Source organism: Bufo bufo, chromosome 6 (genome assembly GCF_905171765.1).
Source record: "Bufo bufo chromosome 6, aBufBuf1.1, whole genome shotgun sequence".
Taxonomy (NCBI): Eukaryota; Metazoa; Chordata; class Amphibia; order Anura; family Bufonidae; genus Bufo; species Bufo bufo.
The window spans coordinates 370,015,232-370,021,231 of NC_053394.1; the positions used below are offsets into that span (position 1 = coordinate 370,015,232).

Consider the following 6,000-nt stretch of genomic DNA (forward strand, 5'->3'; position numbering starts at 1 on the left):
CATCAGTATCTGATCGGTGGGGGATCTCGGCTGTTTGAGAAGGCCATGGCGCTCCTGTGAGCTCGCCAAACACAGCGCAGTCCACTGTATAGTGGCTGTGCTTGGTATCGCAGCTTAGCCCCATTCACTTGAAGGGGATTGAGCTGCGCCTAGGCCATGTGACCGATGAACGTGACGTCACCGGCCTATGGGCAGCTGCGAGAAGGACTCCTCAAACAACTGACTGGCGAAACCACCAACGATCAGATACTGATGATCTACCCAGAGGAAAACCCCTTTTAAAAACAGCTCAGAGTCAATGGGATCCGTCGGGGGCCCTTCATGTCTGATCCTTGACTTCAGATATAGGAGGAGAACACCGGAAATAACAATGTAGATGTGAACGTGGCCGTGGGTAAAAGTTTCTTCAGAACCAATTCTCCAGGTAGTCTTTTGCCATTTAAGGGGAGATTCCACCTTTGCTGATCACTTGAGAAGTCAGAGGACAACATCAGAGGAAACCCGTGAGCTGATACCCTCATAGAAGGCGTAGTGATGCCACTACAGCGCCAACATGCCTACAGCATCTGAAGGGGATTGCTATGACACTGGTGAACCTACGCTAATGCATAAAATGCAATTCCCTAATGTCCAGATATTATCTCAGGGCTCAATATCTGCCCTAGAAAACCTAATGGAATGAAAACTATAAAAATGTACAAAATAAATAAAAATATTAAAATAAAAACATGTCAACACAGAATTTTAACATACTAACTCCTGGCTCCAAAATCATCAGCCGAAATGATTCTGCAGGCAACCAGTACGGTGGACGCCAGCAGGAAGGCAAAATGGTGCCTGCTGGTACCAGTGGGACAGGATCCCTGGATCTCAGCAGGCACTGCCCTCATCCAAACCTATGAATGAAAGGGCGGGCATGTAGCTGCCAGGTGGGGGCCCTCTGGATACACCATGACCCTGATATGTGCATCAATGTAACATTTCATGATGATTTAGAAAAATAAGATAATACAAAAGGCTAAATAGAATACAAATTCCTGGCCCTCCAGTGGGCATCATCATGCGGGGCCCCCAGCATCCTGGCACTGCCATCCATTGTCTGGCAGAGCAGCTCGCCCCTCTCCCTCCCTCCATTCTCCTGGCATCACTTACCTCTCTGCCTGTGAGGCTGTCTCTCCTTGCAATGGCTGAGCAGGTGATGCAGCAGCAGATGTCTCCTCCCTGCTGAGGTCTCTCCAGTGCCCCCTCCCTGCCGGTGCAGTCTCTGGGATGTCTCGGAGCTCTCAGCCTCACTCTTTAAATGACAGACATCCTCTGCCGGCCACGCCACATGGGCTGACAGCTTCTCCCCGCCGCCGTCCAATGAGAGGGGAGGCCGGGCTCCGAGGTGATCCCCCCGCCCCCGCAAAGAGGGGAGGAGAAGAGGGGAGAGTCAGGACCTGAGGCAGACGGGGAGCCCTGACCGAAGAGCTGCCACTCAGCCTGACCCTGACACCCCCTCACTCACGCTGTAAGTCACTTCAGATGTCCCTATGATGATGTTCCTGTCACAGATGTCCCTATGATGATGTTCCTGTCACAGATGCCCCCTCTGATGACTTACCTGTGACAGATGTCCCTATGATAATGTTCCTGTCACAGATGTCCCTATGATGATGTACTTGTCACAGATGTCCCTATGATGATGTTCCTGTCACAGATGTCCCTATGATGATGTTCCTGTCACAGATGTCCCAATGATGACTTACCTGTCACAGATGTCCTAATGATGATGTACCTGTCACTGATGTCCCTATGATGATGTACTTGTCACAGATGTCCCTATGATGATGTACCTGTCACAGATGCCCCTATGATGATGTACCTGTCACAGATGCCCCTATGATGATTTACCTGTCACAGATGTCCCTATGATGATGTACTTGTCACAGATGCCCCTATGATGATATACCTGTCACAGATGTCCCTATGATGACTTACCTCTCACAGATGTCCCTATGATGATGTACCTGTCACAGATGTCCCTATGATGATGTACCTGTCACAGATGTCCCTATGATGATGTACCTGTCACAGATGTCCCTATAATGATGCACTTGTCACAGATGCCCCTATGATAATGTACCTGTCACAGATGTCCCTATGATGATGTACCTGTCACAGATGTCCCTATGATGACTTACCTGTCACAGATGTCCCTATGATGATGTACCTGTCACAGATGTCCCTATGATGATGTACCTGTCACAGATGCCCCTATGATGATTTACCTGTCACAGATGTCCCTATGATGATGTACCTGTCACAGATGTCCCTATGATGATTTACCTGTCACAGATGTCCCTATGATGACTTACCTGTCACAGATGTCCCTATGATGATGTACCTGTCACAGATGTCCCTATGATGATGTACCTGTCACAGATGCCCCTATGATGATTTACCTGTCACAGATGTCCCTATGATGATGTACCTGTCACAGATGTCCCTATGATGATTTACCTGTCACAGATGTCCCTATAATGATGTACTTGTCACAGATGCCCCTGTGATAATGTACCTGTCACAGATGTCCCTATGATGATGTACCTGTCACAGATGTCCCTATGATGACTTCCTTGTCACAGATGTCCCTATGATGATGTACCTGTCACTGATGTCCCTATGATGACTTACCTGTCACAGATGCCCCTATGATGATGTACCTGTCACAGATGTCCCTATGATGATGTTCCTGTCACAGATGTCCCTATGATGATGTACCTGTCACAGATGTCCCAATGATGACTTACCTGTCACAGATGTCCTAATGATGATGTACCTGTCACTGATGTCCCTATGATGATGTACTTGTCACAGATGTCCCTATGATGATGTACCTGTCACAGATGCCCCTATGATGATGTACCTGTCACAGATGCCCCTATGATGATTTACCTGTCACAGATGTCCCTATGATGATGTACTTGTCACAGATGCCCCTATGATAATGTACCTGTCACAGATGTCCCTATGATGATGTACCTGTCACAGATGTCCCTATGATGATATACCTGTCACAGATGCCCCTCTGATGATGTACCTGTTACAGATGAAAAAATAAAAATAAAATAGAAATAGTTTTCTTTTATTATTGATTTTTAAAAATAATGGGGGAGATTTATCAAACTGGTGTTTGGCCCATAGCAACCAATCGGATTCCACCTTTCATTTTCCAAAGGAGCTGGCTTAGCTGCTCCTAGCAACCAATCGGATTCCACCTTACATTTTCCAGAGGAGCTGTGAAAAATGAAAGGTGGAATCTAATTGGTTGCTATGAGCAACTAAGCCAGTTCTACTTTACACCAGTTTGATAAATCTCCCCGAATATCCCTTTCTGACAGAAGTGTTTTTGTTTTTTTTAAATTAGGACATAATTGCAAACTACTGATCTCAAAGCAGCTGCAGTATAAGGCATCTGGGAAGCGTCCTATTGAAATGCAGTCATATGCTACAAGGGACCTTATGGATATTGTACAGTGCTGCCCTAGGTTTTCCATAGAGGTCCACAGAGCCCGTACTGTGCCTCCTATTCATATAGAGGATTCCAGGGGAGGATGGGGGAGACTTATCGAAACTGGTGTCAAGAAAAACTGGCTTAGTTGCCCATAGCAACCAATCAGATTCCACCTTTCATTTTTCAGTGCTCCTTCGGAAAAAATGAAAAGTGGAATTTGATTGGTTGTTATGGGCAACCATTTTCCACTACACCAGTTTTAATAAATCTCCCCCAATGTCTCCGTACATGCCACAGACGTCGTACAAGGGAGGCGGGAGCCATGCATCCTGTGCACTGCTAACGGGAATCACAATCTCCTGGATCAGTGTACGTGGCCTATAAATTTGTTTTGGTGCACCACGGTTTAAAGGGGATGTCGACTCTGTAGAGGTCAGATATGGCAAATGGATCCTGCAGGAAGTGCTAACAGTCCTGCAGGATCCCTTCCACATCATTGGTTCCCAAGATCAGGATTGTTTTTCTCCGTTTATTACGTAATTCACGACATTTCTTTCTCTCTTACAGTGGGGCAAAAAAGTATTTAGTCAGCCACCAATTGTGCAAGTTCTTCCACTCAAAAAGACGAGAGAGGCCTGTAATGTTCATCATAGGTATACCTCAACTATGAGAGACATAATGAGAAAAAAAAATCCAGAAAATCACATTGTCAGATTTTTATAGAATTTTTTTGCAAATTATGGTGGAAAATAGATATTTGGTCAATAACAAAAGTTCATCTCAATACTTTGTTATATACTCCTTGTTGGCAATGACAGAGGTCAAACGTTTTCTGTAAGTCTACAAGGTTTTCACACACTGTTGCTGGTATTTTGGCCCATTCCTCCATGCAGATCTCCTCTAGGTCAGTGATGTTTTGGGGCTGTCGCTGGGCAACATGGACTTTCAACTCCCTCCAAAGGTTTTCTAGGGGGCTTAGAGCTGGAGACTGGCTAGGCCACTCCAGGACCTTGAAATGCTTCTTACGAAGCCACTCCTTCGTTGCCCGGGCGGTGTGTTTGGGATCATTGTCATGCTAACCCAGCCACGTTTCATCTTCAATGCCCTTGCTGATGGAAAGAGGTTTTCACTCAAAATCTCACGATACATGGCCCCATTCATTCTTTCCTTTACACGGATCAGTCGTCCTGGTCCCTTTGCAGAAAAACAGCCCCAAAGCATGATCTTTCCACCCCCATGCTTCACAGTAGGTATGGTGTTCTTTGGATGCAACTCTGCATTCTTTCTCCTCCGAGTTGAGTTTTTGCCAAAAAGTTCTACTTTGGTTTCATCTGACCATATGACATTCTCCCAATCCTCTTCTGGATCATCCAAATGCTCTCTAGCAAACTTCAGACGGGCCCGGACATGTACTGGCTTAAGCAGGGGGACACGTCTGGCACTGCAGGATTTGAGTCCCTACCGGCGTAGTGGGTTTCTGATGGTAGCCTTTGTTACTTTGGTCCCGGCTCTCTGCAGGTCATTCACTAGGTCCCCCCGTGTGGTTCTTGGATTTTTGCTCACCGTTCTTGTGATCATTTTGACTCCACGGGGTGAGATCTTGTGTGGAGCCCCAGATCGAGGGAGATTATCAGTGGTCTTGTATGTCTTCCATTTTCTAATCATTTCTCCCACAGTTGATTTCTTCACACCAAGCTGCTTGCTTATTGCAGATTCAGTCTTCCCAACCTGGTGCAGGTCTACAATTTTGTTTCTGGTGTCGTTCGACAGCTCTTTGGTCTTGGCCATAGTGGAGTTTGTAGTGTGACTGTTTGAGGTTGTGGACAGGTGTCTTTTATACTGATAACAAGGTCAAACAGGTGCCATTAATACAGGTAAACGAGTGGAGGACAGAGGAGCCTCTTAAAGAAGAAGTTACAGGTCTGTGAGAGCCAGAAATCTTGCTTGTTTGTAGGTGACCAAATACTTATTTTACCGAGGAATTTCCCAATTAATTCATTAGAAATCCTACAATGTGATTTCCTGTATTCTTTCCCCCCATTCTGTCTCTCATAGTTGAGGTATACCTATGATGAACATTACAGGCCTCTCATCTTTTTAAGTGGGAGAACTTGCACAATTGGTGGCTGACTAAATACTTTGTTGCCCCACTGTATATTACTTACTTTCTGTAAATAGTACTGCATAAAGTGATGAAAAAATGTTCCGTCATATAGATGGCTAATTCCCTCGGTGGTGTTACCGACAAGGGGTTACTTGAAGGGCCACACTGGCCCACCAGAGTACCAGAGAATATTCCTGTGGGCCAAAGCTCTGACAGTAATAGGCCCCTAATAGAACAGGGCCCTTAAGGTCCTATATACACAGAGGGTGGGCCCTCAGAATCATTTCCTCTGGTGGGCCCAAGGGACTGCAGTCCTATGCCGGTCTCTTGTTCTATGACACCAGCAGACTGAGAATGAATAGAGTTTTCCCTCCACAACCTCCAAGATTAGGGAATCTAA

General features: G+C 46.0%; 1 protein-coding gene across 1 annotated transcript in view; it reads right to left on the minus strand.

Moving 5' to 3' along the window:
- FASN (fatty acid synthase) overlaps window positions 1–1,405 on the minus strand; it is an 81,260-nt gene extending 79,855 nt beyond the window's left edge. Inside the window, exon 1 of the mRNA XM_040435054.1 lies at window positions 1,153–1,405. The gene's annotated coding sequence lies outside the window, so the exon portion shown is untranslated. The remainder of the gene's footprint in view (window positions 1–1,152) is intronic.
- Window positions 1,406–6,000: the final 4,595 nt, after the last annotated feature.